The sequence below is a fragment of the Pseudophryne corroboree genome, chromosome 4 (genome assembly GCF_028390025.1).
Source record: "Pseudophryne corroboree isolate aPseCor3 chromosome 4, aPseCor3.hap2, whole genome shotgun sequence".
Lineage (NCBI taxonomy): Eukaryota > Metazoa > Chordata > Amphibia > Anura > Myobatrachidae > Pseudophryne > Pseudophryne corroboree.
This window is the reverse complement of record NC_086447.1, coordinates 614,291,547-614,308,924: the sequence shown is the minus strand read 5'-3', so window position 1 is coordinate 614,308,924 and position 17,378 is coordinate 614,291,547. Positions and strand designations below refer to the sequence as shown.

Sequence of the window (17,378 nt, the reverse complement as noted above, 5' to 3'; positions counted from 1 at the left end):
GGACGGTTCCGGTATGAAAGATAGATAGTGTCTAGTTAGACAGTCAATAGATAGACACCATATGTTAGATGGACATTAGGGACTTGGTGGATTATGGCTGCATTGCCTCACCAGCCACTGACCTCACCGCACACCACTGGTATCAGTGCATTAGCTTTCCATTTGCAATCCATTCACAGTCAATACGGCTGCATTTAGATCTGTGTCACACAAATCAGGCCCACAGTATGTTAATAAGCGTAATCCACAACAACTACAAAAAAAAAAAAAAAAAAAACCCCAAAGATTTTATTCTCTCTGTGCGTTTAACTATGCGCAAGTCATCGGAAAGGATTTCATTGATTTTATTCATTTTCTGCAGCACATCTGCCGAGCATCTTGTATAGGGAAAATAACTATGATTCTGTGCAGATTGCAGCCACACAATCACAGGCAATCCTGGTAGTGTATTAAGGGTGGCACAGCAGCCTTGTTATCATGTCTCCTCTATTCCAGTCACACACCACAAGGAGCGATGTGAGAGGAGGAGACACAGGGAAGTGACAGACATCAGCCTGGAGCAGAAGGAGGCAGGCAACTTGGGAAGCGGTCATGTGACAGCAGAGATCACGTGCTCTGGGAGATGGAGGAGGGGGCACGGCAGAGAGATAGGCCCTGCATAGAAGAGACAAGATAGGCAGCGGAGACTGGGGAGTTGGGTCTGCACAGAGGTGAGTTGCTGACATGTATGTGTATTGCTGTAAGTAATCTTTATCCGTGTCTTGTAACCCGCCATGTTTGTTTCGGTTATTCCGGTGCCTGTAACTGTGTGTTATTGCGTGCAGTAGTAATCTGCTGCTGCCAGTGGTGTCTAGCCATGCATTTGTGTGTGCGTGTATTGATGCAGTTATGTGTGGTATTCTTCCTGCCACTGCTTTGTGTTTCTGTAATGCAGTTTTGCAGGCATGATAGGTGAACTAGTTTCCCTTGGAGCAGTGCAGGCTATTGCTATACAGCAATGAGCAGGTAGTCCCTTGCAGTGTACATTTATCTTATTTCTGTATGATGAGCATCCATATACGTTTTTCTCTTAATGCAGTCAGATTTATTTCTGGCTTGGGTAGCTGTGTTGCTCAGTGCTATGCATAACATTTATGTGTACAGTCTATTTTTGGAGATCTGTGGTGGGAGCCCTTGGAAGATAACAGGGAATACAATATGTGATGCTGTCATGATAGGAGGCTTCTGTTACCTCTAATGCCCTAGTGGAACAGGTTACGGAAAACTGTCTGTCACATTTCACAGTATCAGACACAGAACCATATTTATTCTCCTGTATATACTGGGGGAATACGAAAGGGATGGCTAGGCTGGACGCTATGGTGTGTTTAGACTTTTGCATAGCTGGCTTTAAATAGAATATTGGTGAGATACACTCGCTGTAATTTGTGCCCTACCTATAGGTCCATTTATACTACAATTACCAGTATTATGTAGGTCACCTATTATGGTTATCAATTCAACCACTTTAGTTACCTGTTTATTATTCTTACGAGTACTTTTGTCACTACTACTATATTATTCCAGTATCTTTTCCCTCAATCTTAATGTAAAAACCCCCCAAAAACATGTTTCTAAAGATCACACTATTGTGATACTATTGTGTATGCTATATGTGAGAGTTGTTTCAGTTTAATACCCTATTGCAACTATTTGAGATATATTATATTATATATTGGGGGTATTTATCAAAGCTTATCAAGAGAAAAATTGTGAGATAAAGTACTGACCAATCAGCTTCAAACTGTCATGTTTCAAACACAGCCTCTAAAATGTAAATTAAAAGCTGGTTGGTTAGTATTTTATCTCTCACAATTTCTCCCTCCCCAAGCTTTGATAAATTCCCCTAAAGAGAAAAAAATGAAGTTGTTACTATTTGATTCTTAAACTACTGTCAGTAGTAATACATTCACTCTCTACTAAGATTGTAGTTTGAATCAGCTTATTTTTTAATGTTTTTATTTTTGTCTGCCACCGCCTTGTTGCTTTTAAGTAAATCCCTAACATGAAAAAGTGGATTTCCGCATAAGCTATACTCCCCAGCTATACTAGATTGTTAAAACCAGGTTTTTTTTTCTCAAGTAACCTACACCATACAAGTTCAAAATCCCTAGATTTAAGTGTTGTTATTATGTTCGGACTGGTTACTAATAATAATAGCAGGCGTTAGATAATACAGTATACTGCAAATGCATTCTTTCTTGTCTATTTGTTTTAACATTTATCTACAACAATGTGTTAATTTTTATCGTCATGTCCTGAATAATCCAGAATTATGTTATCTATTGTTTCTGCATCTTGTGTTAGAATGGAAAAGGAGTATTTAGTATAGAACATAGGAAGTCTATCACAGTTATGTGCTTGTCAGTGTCTAATTTGTTTGTGGAGTGTGGTTGGTTCAACTGTGTTTTTTTTTTTTTATATGGTGGGTGTCTGGGTTTTTTTTTTTTTCACATTACTGAATTGTGCTTGGGTTCATCACGTTGCATATTTTTATACAAATCAGGGAAATAAGGAGTCATCAGTGGAACATTAAAGCATTTCCTGGCTGTGCACTGTGATCTGTATCAAACAGGGCATGGAATTAAAAAAAACATTTTTTTTGGGTGACTTCCCAGTTATGTCCAGCAGGTTTACTTTTAAGCCTCCCAAACCTTTTTTGGGTCTGTCAAAATGTAAACTTTTATTTCTTCCATTGAATTGCAAGTCTTCTATGGTGTGTGATATGGGAGATGACATCACCTCCTACCTGCTGCTATTATATATTATATGAAGTAAGAATCCATGGGAAGGGGGTGGCATCAATTGCAGGACAAGACAACAACTGAGGACAGTATATTTATCTAGATATTCCTGGGAGACCCTAAAATGTGTGCCCCCCCCCCCCCCCCCCCCCAGCATTGTAAAATAAGAGCACTGCCGTAGGGTGGTTGAAGAACATACACCATTGTTTACTGTTGCTAAAAGCACTTACCTATCTGTAAGCATTGAAATCATCCATATTCTATCTAGTTAAGGTACAAATTACGGTTGCTTAAAGTTTACACTTGTTGTTTTTTATGCTATTATTTGTTTATTCTTTTGTTTAGCTTTGTATTGTAGTACTAAAGCTATTCGTGCATAAGAAGTGTCATATACTAGCCATAAATATGTAAAAAATTAAATTCCTACATTCTGTGCTTCCACCGTCTGAACCATCACGAATATATAGCCCTTGCTCACTTTTACTTCCTATTTGAATATTTTCCCCTGTCTCCTGTATCTCTCCATTTCAGTCCATCTTCAATTTTCTTTTCCCATTTCCACCTCCCTACACTGGCTACCCATTCCTTATATGAGTGGTTTGCAAACTAGGTGCTCTGGCACCCTGGGGTGCCTTGGGGGACTTGCAAGGATGCCCTGGGTTGTTGGTTCAGGACCAATTCAAATTATTTATGGTGAATTAAATAGCGCCGGGGAAGGATGTTTTGGTGCTATTCAATTCAGCGCGCTTTTTAGTGTGACTAGTGGATTTCTGCTCGTAGAACTCTGACAAAACTAGTGCCACCATCGGTTTTGTGCCCTAGCGTTGCACAAACAGCATCTCGGTGGTGCACTTATGTAGAAGAATGCCCGTTCTTGCGCCTAAACACCCTATGTAGGGTGCAAGTATGGGCAGTCTCCAACAAAGCAGAGCGTTGAATTGATTTGAAGGTTCAGTTGAATCGACCCCAATGTAATTGGCAAAACCAGTAATGCAGAGAACGGGTGTCGGGTCGCCTTGGCCCGGCTTACCCATTCACACTGCACGCATCCCAGGTTGATTCCAGCTTCAACCCAGGTTGCGACCTGGGACCAGAATATTGCTTTAGGACCTTTCAGACTAAATAAAATCCCGGGTTGATGCGTGTTCACGTGCAATAACCCGGGAAATATTTACTAGTCTGGAAGGGGTTTACTGAACCTAAGGATGTCCAATTATAAATACAATTTACTTAATTTAATATTTATTTTTGAATATCTAAATAGGAAACTTGTGGCCTAGGGGTGCCATGAAAATAATTCTGATACTCGAAGACAGTGTTTCCCAACCACGGTCCTCAAGGCACACTAACAGTCCTGGTTTTAGTGATATCCAGGCTTGAACACAGGTGACTTAATTAGTACCTCAGTTATTTTGATTTAACCATCTGTGCTGAAGCCTGGATATCACTAAAACCTGCACTGTTGGTGTGCCTTGAGGACCGCGGTTGGGAATGCCTGTTCTAAGATGCTGTGATTCAAAAAAGTTTGGGAACCACTGCCTTATATTGTCCAGTTCAAACTCTTTACTTTAGCCTAAAACCCATCAGACATATCTTCTGCTCCGCATCTGTAGTCTAATTTCACTTCACACACCCTCCTTCTACATTATGCCATTGACCGTCAGCTAGACTCCCCTTTTATTACCAAAATACACACTCGCCTCAAAGACTTCTCCCATGCTGCTCCTCAGCAATGGAATACATTTACATTCCCCATATGACTCTTTACCAGCCTGCAAAGATTATAACTGTTCCTAAACCCACTTCTTGATGAAAGCCTACTAGTTCATTGACTCCTTTTACATTTACTGGCCCAAACTGTTGCTGCCTACATTTTCATAGTGTATCATTCCTCCCCTGACACCCCCATAACCTCCATCCTAGTCTAGGTCTTGCAAATCTCCATCATCTCTCATGAGCAAGGCCTCTCTAACGTCTTATTGCTTTCGCCTTATCTGCCTTTGATTATGTTTCTTGCATGTTCTGTACTATGCTGTGATTGTTCTGTACCTTTCATGGGCTCATATTTTTTATCATTACATGATTTGTATTTGCTCGTTGAACCTCTTAATTCCATGCACCATGCTCTGTTTCCCTACTGTATGGTGCTGCTGTATTTTTAAACACCTTAAAAATGATGATGATAATGACTGTTTCAGTGCTTTTATGAGATTATCCTCTAGATTCCTTTGATGTGAAAGATGACTACATGTGGGTGTACAAATGAATAACCTTGGCAATAGGGAGAAGTTGGGTGTATTAAGGACATCCATACTGACTAGGTGCATAGGCACACCTAATTTTGTATTGAAGTCCAAATCTCTAGCATCCATAAGGGATATTGGGGATAGAATTAGTACAGTGGGGTGTAGACGGGTCTAAAGGAGCCAGTGCACTTTAAATTTCTCTGACGTCCTAGTGGATGCTGGGACTCCGTAAGGACCATGGGACTCCGTAAGGACCATGGGGAATAGCGGCTCCGCAGGAGACAGGGCACAAAATAAAAGCTTAAGGATCAGGTGGTGTGCACTGGCTCCTCTCCCTATGACCCTCCTCCAAGCCTCAGTTAGATTTTTGTGCCCGGCCGAGAAGGGTGCAATCTAGGTGGCTCTCCTGAGCTGCTTAGAATAAAAGTTTAGTTAGGTTTTTTTATTTTCAGTGAGTCCTGCTGGCAACAGGCTCACTGCATCGTGGGACTAAGGGGAGAAGAAACGGACTCACCTGAGTGCAGAGTGGATCGGGTTTCTTAGGCTACTGGACACTAGCTCCAGAGGGACGATCACAGGTTCAGCCTGGATGGGTCACCGGAGCCGCGCCGCCGTCCCCCTTACAGAGCCAGAAGAGACGAAGAGGTCCGGTGAAATCGGCGGCAGAAGACATCCTGTCTTCAGACTAAGGTAGCGCACAGCACCGCAGCTGTGCGCCATTGCTCTCAGCACACTTCACACTCCGGTCACTGAGGGTGCAGGGCGCTGGGGGGGAGCGCCCTGAGACGCAATATAACAGAATACCTTAGGTGGCAAAACAGAATACATCACATATAGCTCCTGGGCTATATGGATGTATTTTAATCCCCTGCCATTTTACACAAAAAAGCGGGAGATAAGGACGTCGTGAAGGGGCGGAGCCTATCTCCTCAGCACACAAGCGCCATTTTCCCTCACAGCTCCGCTGGAAGGACGGCTCCCTGACTCTCCCCTGCAGTCCTGCTTCAGAATCAGGGTAAAAAAGAGAAGGGGGGGCATTTTTGGTAGCAAATAACGATAATAACAGCAGCTATAAGGGAATAACACTTATATAAGGTTATCCCTGTATATATATATATATATATATATATATAGCGCTGGGTGTGTGCTGGCAGACTCTCCCTCTGTCTCTCCAAAGGGCTAAGTGGGGTCCTGTCCTCTATCAGAGCATTCCCGGTGTGTGTGCTGTGTGTCGGTACGCGTGTGTCGACATGTATGAGGAGGAAAATTATGTGGAGGCGGAGCAGTTGCCTGTGTTGGTGATGTCACCCCCTAGGGAGTCGACACCTGACTGGATGATTGTATTTAAACAATTAAGTGATAATGTCAGCAATTTGCAAAAAACTGTTGACGACATGAGACAGCCGGCAAATCAATTAGTGCCTGTCCAGGCGTCTCAGACACCGTCAGGGGCGCTAAAACGCCCGTTACCTCAGTGGGTCGACACAGACCCTGACACAGATACTGAGTCTAGTGTCGACGGTGACGAGACAAACGTAATGTCCAGTAGGGCCACACGTTACATGATCACGGCAATGAAAGAGGCATTGAACCTTTCTGACACTACAAGTACCACAAAGAAGGGTATTATGTGGGGTGAGAAAAAACTACCAATATTTTTTCCTGAGTCAGAGGAAATAAATGAGGTGTGTGAAAAAGCGTGGGTTTCCCCCGATAAAAAACAGCTAATTTCTAAAAAATTATTAGCATTATATCCTTTCCCGCCAGAGGTTAGGGCGCGTTGGGAAACACCCCCTAGGGTAGATAAGGCGCTCACACGTTTATCAAAACAAGTAGCGTTACCGTCTCCTGATACGGCTACCCTAAAAGAAACAGCTGATAGAAGGCTGGAAAATATCCTAAAAAGTATATACACACATACTGGTGTTATACTGCGACCAGCAATCGCCTCAGCCTGGATGTGCAGTGCTGGAGTCGCATGGTCGGAGTCCCTGACCGAGAATATTGATACCCTGGATAGGGACAATATTTTGTTAACTATAGAACATTTAAAGGATGCATTACTATATATGCGTGATGCACAGAGGGATATTTGCACCCTGGCATCAAGAGTAAGTGCTATGTCCATCTCTGCCAGAAGAGCGTTATGGACGCGACAGTGGTCAGGGGATGCGGATTCCAAACGGCACATGGAAGTATTGCCGTATAAAGGGGAGGAGTTATTTGGGGCTGGTCTATCGGACCTGGTGGCCACGGCAACGGCTGGAAAATCCACCTTTTTACCCCAGGTCACTCCACATCAGCAGAAAAAGACACCGTCTTTTCAAACTCAGTCCTTTCGTTCCCATAAGTACAAGCGAGCAAAAGGCCACTCTTTTCTGCCCCGGGGCAGAGGAAGAGGAAAAAGACTGCACCATGCAGCCGCTTCACAGGAGCAGAAGCCCTCCCCTGCTTCTGCCAAGTCTTCAGCATGACGCTGGGGCTTTACAAGCAGACTCCGATATGGTGGGGGCCCGTCTCAAGAATTTCAACGCGCAGTGGGCTCACTCGCAAGTGGATCCCTGGATTCTACAGGTAGTATCGCAGGGGTACAAACTGGAATTCGAGGCGTTTCCCCCTCGTCGTTTCCTGAAGTCTGCTTTACCAAAGTCTCCCTCCGACAGGGAGGCAGTTTTGGAAGCCATTCACAAGCTGTATTCCCAGCAGGTGATAATCAAGGTACCCCTCCTGCAACAAGGAAAGGGGTATTATTCCACGCTGTTTGTGGTACCGAAGCCGGACGGCTCGGTGAGACCAATTTTAAATCTGAAATCCTTGAACACTTACATAAAAAGGTTCAAATTCAAGATGGAGTCACTCAGAGCAGTGATAGCAAACCTGGAAGAAGGGGACTATATGGTGTCTCTGGACATCAAAGATGCTTATCTCCACGTCCCGATATACCCTTCTCACCAAGGGTACCTCAGGTTTGTAGTACAAAACTGTCATTATCAGTTTCAGACGCTGCCGTTTGGATTGTCCACGGCACATCGGGTCTTTACCAAGGTAATGGCCGAAATGATGATTCTTCTACGAAGAAAAGGCATTTTAATTATCCCTTACTTGGACGATCTCCTGATAAGGGCAAGATCCAGGGAACAGTTAGAAGTCGGAGTAGCACTATCTCAGGTAGTGTTACGTCAGCACGGGTGGATTCTAAATATTCCAAAATCGCAGCTGATTCCAACGACACGTCTACTGTTCCTAGGAATGATTCTGGACACAGTCCAGAAGAAGGTGTTTCTCCCGGAGGAGAAGGCCAGGGAGTTATCCGAGCTAGTCAGGAACCTCCAAAAACCAGGACAGGTCTCAGTGCATCAGTGCACGAGGGTCCTGGGGAAAATGGTGGCTTCTTACGAAGCGATTCCATTCGGAAGATTCCATGCAAGAACATTTCAGTGGGATCTACTGGACAAATGGTCCGGATCGCATCTGCAGATGCATCAGCGGATAACCCTGTCGCCAAGGACAAGGGTGTCTCTCCTGTGGTGGCTGCAGAGTGCTCATCTACTAGAGGGCCGCAGATTTGGCATTCAGGATTGGATCCTGGTAACCACGGATGCCAGCCTGAGAGGCTGGGGAGCAGTCACACAGGGAAGGAATTTCCAGGGCCTGTGGTCAAGCTTGGAAACGTCTCTTCATATAAACATTCTGGAACTAAGGGCCATTTACAATGCCCTAAGTCAAGCAAAACCTCTGCTTCAGGGTCAGGCGGTGTTGATCCAATCGGACAACATCACGTCAGTCGCCCATGTAAACAGACAGGGCGGCACGAGAAGCAGGAGGGCAATGGCAGAAGCTGCAAGGATTCTTCGCTGGGCGGAAAATCATGTGATAGCACTGTCAGCAGTATTCATTCCGGGAGTGGACAACTGGGAAGCAGACTTCCTCAGCAGACACGACCTTCACCCGGGAGAGTGGGGACTTCACCCAGAAGTCTTCCACCTGATTGTAAACCGTTGGGAAAAACCAAAGGTGGACATGATGGCGTCACGTCAAAACAAAAAACTGGACAGATATTGCGCCAGGTCAAGGGACCCTCAGGCAATAGCAGTGGACGCTCTGGTAAAGCCGTGGGTGTACCAGTCAGTGTATGTGTTCCCTCCTCTGCCTCTCATACCAAAAGTACTGAGAATCATAAGAAGGAGAGGAGTAAGAACTATACTCGTGGTTCCGGATTGGCCAAGACGGACTTGGTACCCGGAACTTCAAGAGATGCTCACGGACGAACCGTGGCCTCTACCTCTAAGAAAGGACCTGCTACTGCAGGGGCCTTGTCTGTTCCAGGACTTACCGCGGCTGCGTTTGACGGCATGGCGGTTGAACGCCGGATCCTGAGGGAAAAAGGCATTCCAGAAGAAGTCATCCCTACTCTGGTCAAAGCCAGGAAGGACGTAACCGCAAAACATTATCACCGCATTTGGCGTAAATATGTTGCGTGGTGTGAGGCCAAGAAGGCCCCTACAGAGGAATTTCAACTGGGTCGTTTCCTTCATTTCCTGCAAACAGGACTGTCTATGGGCCTAAAATTAGGGTCCATTAAGGTTCAAATTTCGGCCCTGTCGATTTTCTTCCAGAAAGAACTGGCTTCAGTACCTGAAGTTCAGACATTTGTAAAAGGGGTGCTGCACATACAGCCTCCTTTTGTGCCTCCAGTGGCACCTTGGGATCTCAATGTGGTGTTGAGTTTTCTAAAGTCACATTGGTTTGAACCACTTTCCACTGTGGACTTAAAATATCTCACATGGAAGGTGTCGATGCTGTTAGCCTTGGCTTCAGCCAGGCGTGTGTCAGAATTGGCGGCTTTATCATATAAAAGCCCTTACTTAATTTTTCATTCTGACAGGGCGGAATTGAGGACTCGTCCTCAATTTCTACCTAAGGTGGTTTCTGCATTTCACATGAACCAACCTATTGTGGTACCTGCGGCTACCAGGGACTTAGAGGACTCTAAGTTGCTTGACGTTGTCAGGGCCTTGAAAATATGTTTCCAGGACGGCTGGAGTCAGAAAATCTGACTCGCTGTTTATCCTGTATGCACCCAACAAGCTGGGTGCTCCTGTTTCTAAGCAGACGATTGCTCGTTGGATTTGTAGTACAATTCAGCTTGCACATTCTGTGGCAGGATTGCCACAGCCAAAATCAGTAAAAGCCCATTCCACAAGGAAAGTGGGCTCATCTTGGGCGGCTGCCCGAGGGGTCTCGGCTTTACAACTTTGCCGAGCAGCTACTTGGTCAGGGGCAAACACGTTTGCTAAATTCTACAAATTTGATACCCTGGCTGAGGAGGACCTGGAGTTCTCTCATTCGGTGCTGCAGAGTCATCCGCACTCTCCCGCCCGTTTGGGAGCTTTGGTATAATCCCCATGGTCCTTACGGAGTCCCAGCATCCACTAGGACGTCAGAGAAAATAAGATTTTACTTACCGATAAATCTATTTCTCGTAGTCCGTAGTGGATGCTGGGCGCCCATCCCTAGTGCGGATTGTCTGCAATACTTGTATATAGTTATTGTTACAAAGATTCGGGTTATTATTGTTGTGAGCCATCTTTTCAGAGGCTCCTTTGCGTTTATCATACTGTTAACTGGGTTCAGATCACAAGTTGTACGGTGTGATTGGTGTGGCTGGTATGAGTCTTACCCGGGATTCAATATCCTTCCTTATTATGTACGCTCGTCCGGGCACAGTATCCTAACTGAGGCTTGGAGGAGGGTCATAGGGGGAGGAGCCAGTGCACACCACCTGATCCTTAAGCTTTTATTTTGTGCCCTGTCTCCTGCGGAGCCGCTATTCCCCATGGTCCTTACGGAGTCCCATGGTCCTTACGGAGTCCCAGCATCCACTACGGACTACGAGAAATAGATTTATCGGTAAGTAAAATCTTATTTTCTTCAACTGGGTGTGCTGGTTCCTCCCCTCTATGCCCCCTCCTACAGGCAGTTTAGAAATAGTGCCCTCAGGAGAGAATGCACACTTTGCAGCTCCAGAGGTGTTTTTTTTTTTCTTTTCTTTTTTTTTCTCTTCGATTTCATTTAAAACTTTTGTTTTGTTTTGGTATGCTGTTTGGGCAACAGCATACCTGCGCCGTGGGAGTTAGGGAGGGAGACGGTCACCAGCCTCATGAGGTGCAGAGCCGATTCTCTGCTGCAGGACCTCCGTCCTGAGGGGCTGTTTGTTCAGCGGGGCACTGCGCCTTAGCTGTCGCAGCCGCAGCTTACTGCCCACCCCTAACAGAGCCTGAAGGTGATCGTCGCGGTAAGTACAAACCGGGGGCCCCGCTTGGGTGGCCCCCCCGGTTACTTGTGTGACAGATGCGTGGGTGAGGCGTACGGGTCCCTCCTGGGGGGGACACCGCAGGTGCCTCTGCGTGAGACTGGTGGGAGGTTTGTTGTACCAAGCATTTATGTAAGGCTACATAGCCTGTGGAGACATTGCCAGTATAAAAATCTTATAGTAGCTCCGCCGCCATAGCGGGGGACGGAGCAACATCAGAGCGGGCTCAGTGGCATTTTGGCGCCTTCCTCTGCATAAGCGAGCAGCAGCAGCCTCATACAGCTCCACAAAACGGTCACAGGAACGCTGGTACCCGGTATAGAGGGGGAGAGCAGCTATTAGTGCACAGTTTACAAATTATCTGTACAGCAGTATCACTCTTTTATTGTACTACATAAAACGCTGACAGTCTCACTGGGGCTGTGCAGCGTTGGGTGCGCTGGGGTCCTCTCTTCTGTGTCTCCTCTCACATGCAATAGGGCAGGCTTGTATTGTATTCAGTCTGTGTTGTATGTGTATATTGTCTGTATTTTATTTCCAGTCCAAGGTCATTGTTCCAGTACCCCTGCTACAGCGAGGACAAGGATACTACTCCAGTCTGTTTGTAGTGCCAAAACCAGACGGGTCTGTGAGAGCCATTTTGAATCTGAAGTCCTTGAATCCTTACCTGAAGGTTTTCAAATTCAAGATGGCATCTTTAAGAGCGGTGTTCGCGGGCCTGGAACAACAAGAATTCCTTGTGTCCCTGGATATCAAGGACGCCTACCTCCATATCCCGATTTGGCCTCCCCATCAGGCTTATCTACGGTTCACCCTACTAAACGATCACTACCAGTTTCAGGTGCAGCCCTTCGGCCTGTCTACAGCTCCGAGGGTGTTCACGAAGGTGGTGGCGGAAATGATGTTCCAGCTCAGAGTCCAGGGGGTCAACATTGTCCCTTACCTGGACGATCTCCTGATAAAAGCCAAGTTCCAGGGAGCGTCTACTGCTCCATATAGATCGCACTGTCCAACTTTTGTTTTACCACGGGTGTATCCTCAATCTACAGAAGTCTCAACTGTAACAGTCTCAAAGGCTCCTGTTTCTGAGGTATGATACTGTAGCTCAGATAGTGTTCTTCCCAGAGGACAAGGTGAGAACACTTCAAGAGATGGTTCGCATGGTTTTCCGACCTGCTCGAGTTTCCATTCGTTTTTGCATAGAATTGTTGGGGAAAATGGTGGCCTCATACGAGGCGATACAGTTCGGCAAGTTCCATGCCAGACCTTTCCAATTGGACGTCCTGAACAAGTGGTCCGGTTCACATCTTCAGATGCACCGAATAATTCAGCTGTCACCCCAGGCCAGGATTTCACTCCTGTGGTGGTTACAGCCTTCCAACCTGCTGGAAGGTCGACGTTTCGGGATTCAGTATTGGATCCTCCTCATGACGGATGCGAGCCTGAGAGGATCTGTCACCCAGGGGGCGCAGAACCAGGGCAGGTGGTCTGCTCAAGAGGCCCTACTTCTGATCAACATTCTGGAACTTTGGGCTATCTGCAATGCTCTGATTCAGGCCTCCCCTCTACTCAGGGATCAGGCGATCCAGGTTCAGTCGAACAACGCCATGGCAGTGGCATACATCAGTCAACATGGCGTCGCCTTGGCCTTACCAGCTGGTCTTCCTATTTCCTCCGATTCTGTTGACCCCAAGGGTGCCCCAACGGATCAGACATCAGAGTCCAAGCAATCCTGATTGCGCCGGATTGGCCCCGAAGGGCATGGTACGCAATTCCTATGGACATGTCCATAGAAGACCCTTGGCCTCTGCCGCTAAGAAAGGATCTTCTTCCGGTTCCGGCGCCCATGTGAGGAGAAGCTGATTGCTGCAGCTCTCCTGCACCCTCGGCAACCGGAGCACACAGCGCCTCCAATTCGCGGCTTTTCTCCGCGCCGGTCGCACAATACCAGTGGGAAGGTGTAGAGAACTGGATGGAGAGATTTCTGTCCTCCCCTATGCCCCCTAAAGTCCAAAGATCGAGGTCTGAAAAACGGCCGGGAGAATCCAAGATGGCCACCGCATCTAACTCACAAACGAGTCTGCAGGCTGCTGGCAGCACCAGACAGGCTTCTGCAAAACACACTTCTCCCTCAGGTGAGCCTGACTGTACCCCTGTCTCTCCAGTGACTTATGCTGATGTAGTAAGAGCTGTTAGGGATGCCATGGAGCCTATCATGGATGCACATGCTGTTAAAATGCAGCAGGCAGTAAAAGATCTAAAATCCCAAATCAAGCAGCTCACCAAGACTGTTCTTACAAATGAACAAAGGCTGGGGGAGACTTTTCAGGATGTTGGGGATCTTAAGCACAGATATGATGAGCTCCAGAAATCTCACTTTCAACTGCTGAACAAGGTTGACGATCTTGAAAATAGATCGAGGAGATCGAATCTTCGGGTACTGGGGCTCCCTGAATCACTGAAAGGTCCTGATTTGACTCTGTTTTTGCAAACGTCCCTCCTTGATTTACTGCATATCCAAGATGAATGCACCGGCTTAGTTATTGAGAGAGCCCACAGACTGGGTCCCCCACGTTCTGCACCTAATAGCAGACCACGTGTGGTCATATTTAAATGTCTGAACTTTCTCCATAAGGAGGCAATATGGTCGGCATCCAGGAAGCATAGAAATTTACAATGGGAGGGAGCTCGTTTGGCCATTTTCCAGGACTACTCCGCGGAGGTTTCCCGGGCCCGTCGAGAATTTACCCCCCTTTGCTCTCGTTTGGTAAAGGCGAATAAAAAATTTGCTCTGCTCTTCCCTGCAAGACTACGTCTGTTTGATGGAAATTCCTTTCGAGACTTTACAAATCTTGCAGATGCAGAGGCTTATGTTTCCGAGGCCTCCCAGGCAGATGACGACTCCTCTCAGGTGGACGACACCCTGGAGAGGGATGGCTGAGTATTGCTCCTGGACTTCTCTGTTTCTGGCGATGCCCGCCAATCTAATATAATTTAATTATTGCGGTAGAAGCTGCTGCAGGTGTTTTTCCCCACAAAAGAGCATTTGGTCTTATACAATAGGCCGAACCATTTTACTTTGTTTTATGTTTTAGATTTTTCTTATACATCTGCTGTTTTCTCCTGGAAATGCAATCTTTCTAGAATGTTTACATATGTTTAGAGGAGATATTTCCATCCTTTTATTTATGTGACAGGCTGCATTTTTCTTTTTCTGTAACATGCTCTGTGTGCTCTGATATTTTCTGGTTAATTTTCTTAGATATATTTTCATATAATATGTTGCCGAGGGTGGGTAAGGGCGCCCCCTCCCTCACTTTTTTTTCTCAGGTTATCAAATTCTGGCTGGCTCAGTGGTGGTCTATGACGGCCTCTGTGCTTGCTCGAACCGGTTGTTCTTGTTTTCTGAAGTTATGATCGTCCTTAGCAGGACTTTCTTTCACAATTTTAATGTTATATTCTGTGTGTTTTCTATGTTTTTGTTCTTCTTTTCTTCTCCCCCTCCCCTTCTTTTCCTTATGTGTCCACCCCGGTATGTATGGTATTTGTTTCTCGACGGCTGTAGATATTATGGTTACTGTGCATGTTTTCAGGTTCTCCCAGGTCATTTGATGCATGGCTAGTCTGAGTGTAGGCACGTGGAATGTGGGAGGGATCAACTCCCCAGCTAAACGCAGAAAGATTTTGCTCTATCTTCGGAAGGTGGGCATGGATGTTGTTTTCATTCAGGAATCTCACCTTATGCCAAATGAGGTGGTAAAACTGAACACTATGGGTTGGTCTGTGGTAGCCTCTTCCTCCTTCTCTTCTAAGGCTAGAGGAGTGATTATATTAGCACAACACACGGTCCCTATCTCTGTCCAAGCTATTATAGATGACACTCAGGGTAGGTATGTATTGGCAGATGTCACATTGTATGCATCCAGGTTCCTACTTTGTAATATTTATGCCCCTAATCAGTACTCTAGGCAATTCTATACGAACATGGTCACTAAGCTACTAAGTTACTCTGAAATTCCCATAATACTGGGTGGAAATTTTAATATATATTCTTCTTCAACCATGGATAAATCCCCTCCCCCCCGCACTCCCCCCTCGTTACTGCGTATTGGTATCCCCTATATTTGCTCGCAGCTGTCCTTAGTGGATGTGTGGCGCGCATGCTATCCATTAGAAAGGGAGTTTACATGTCTCTCAGCTGCGCACCACACGTTCTCGAGGATTGATTATCTGCTGTTATCTGAATCCCTTTTCTCAAAAGTGGCTGACTCAAAAATTGAGAATATCTGTATTTCAGATCATGCTCTATGCTGGATGAAATTGATGCTCCTCTCAGAAAAATCCCTATTCCGCTCCTGGCACTTCCCCGCTCATTTAAGTGGCTCTCTAAAATTCCGCTCCTCATTAGATGCAGCGTGGCTGGATTATCATATGCACAATGGAGAAACTCTGAGCGACGATCCTGCTCTTTTCTGGCAGGCGTCAAAATCAGTTATCCGGGGACACATTATTTCCTATAGTAAAAAAAGGGATTTAGATTTAAATTCACAATATTTGGAAGCCCAGGCGGCTCTCACTCTCGCTTTCCAGGAATTTAAGTCCTCCCCCTCCCCTTCTACTAGAGAACGGTACCTTACACAAAAAACACTGTTCGATACCCTCCTCTCTCAATTGGAAGCAAAATATTCATTTTCAAGAGACTGTAGCATTTACAGATATGGCAACAAGTCTGGCAAACTGTTATCACGTTTATTAAAGGGCAGACACCCTAAAGTGGTCATTCACTCTCTGCTCACCCAAGGTGGAGACAGAGTACGGACCTCGGCCGAGATTGCTGAGGTGCTACAGTCTTTTTATTCCACTCTGTATGCACGTCCTATTATCAACCAGACACACAAGTCTAGCGTTTGGTCTTCTACTGATCTGCCTCAAATGTCTGAGTCACATTGTACCTCTCTTCTTGCACCTATCACCACTGAGGAAGTTTCTCTAGCAATAGCTGGACTGAAGACTGGGAAGACTCCGGGTCCTGACGGGTTCGCCAATGACTACTATAAAATTCTATCTACTAGACTGAGCGAACCTCTTTCTGTCTTATTTAATTCTTTTATGCAGGGTGCTTCCTTGCCCCAATATTATTTTTTTTTTTTTTTTTAGTTTTTTATTAATTTCCAAGTACAGAGAAGAAAAATCAAATAAATGTTCACGATCAAAGGTCAGAAAATGAATACAGCTTTGAGCTAGTTACAGTAGGTACAATCATATAAACTAGCTCTGATTCCAGAGACTCAGTTCTCTAATCGTGTTCATTAATTCTCACAACTATCAATCGTAACTTTAACCTTAAGAATAATAGAATAGAGAGAGTAGTGGACAGGGGAAGACAGAACAAGACATCGACACATGGGGGTAAGTTAAAGGGAGGCGAGTATGTATGACAGGGGTGCACCTTACTCCAGTATTGTAACCTAGAGATAAGTGGATAGTTAGTTATTTAGCTAGCTAGGGGGGGGGCCTCTGCACCACTAGGCATCATCCGGTTGTGAAGGATGTAGTATTGCCGTATCCATGGGATCACTAAAAATTGTAGAGTGACCTTTTCTCTCCCGGAGTTCACCCCATTTAAACCATCTCATATAAATAGAAGAGGGGGAAGAAGAATATACACATCCCGCTGTTTCAAACAGAAAATGCTTATGGGTATTATTAATAACCGTCTGAATGTGGGGTATGGACTGTGATTTCCACAGTTGGCCTATTGCCGCTTTAGCTGATATTAAGACATGTCCTACGATATATCTGTCACTGCTGAGGAAGGTGTGAGAAGGGTAGTGAAATAGGGCCAACATTGGGTCCAATGGCACTGTAGCTCCCACTAGTTCCCCCAAGAGCGAGAATACTTCCGTCCACAAAGGCCTCAGGACTGGACAGTCCCAAAAAATATGTAGAATGGAGCCCTCTCCACCACATTTTCTCCAGCATAACTGGGAAGTCGAGGGCCATATTTGGTGAAGCCTCTGCGGGGTGAAGTACGCC

At 45.7% G+C, this 17,378-nt stretch overlaps 1 protein-coding gene across 1 annotated transcript in view; it reads left to right on the top strand.

The window, feature by feature from the left end:
* Positions 1 to 17,378, top strand: part of TULP4 (TUB like protein 4) — an 807,065-nt gene that overhangs the window by 43,569 nt on the left and 746,118 nt on the right. The window contains exon 2 of the mRNA XM_063917647.1: positions 496 to 710. The gene's annotated coding sequence lies outside the window, so the exon portion shown is untranslated. The remainder of the gene's footprint in view (positions 1 to 495; positions 711 to 17,378) is intronic.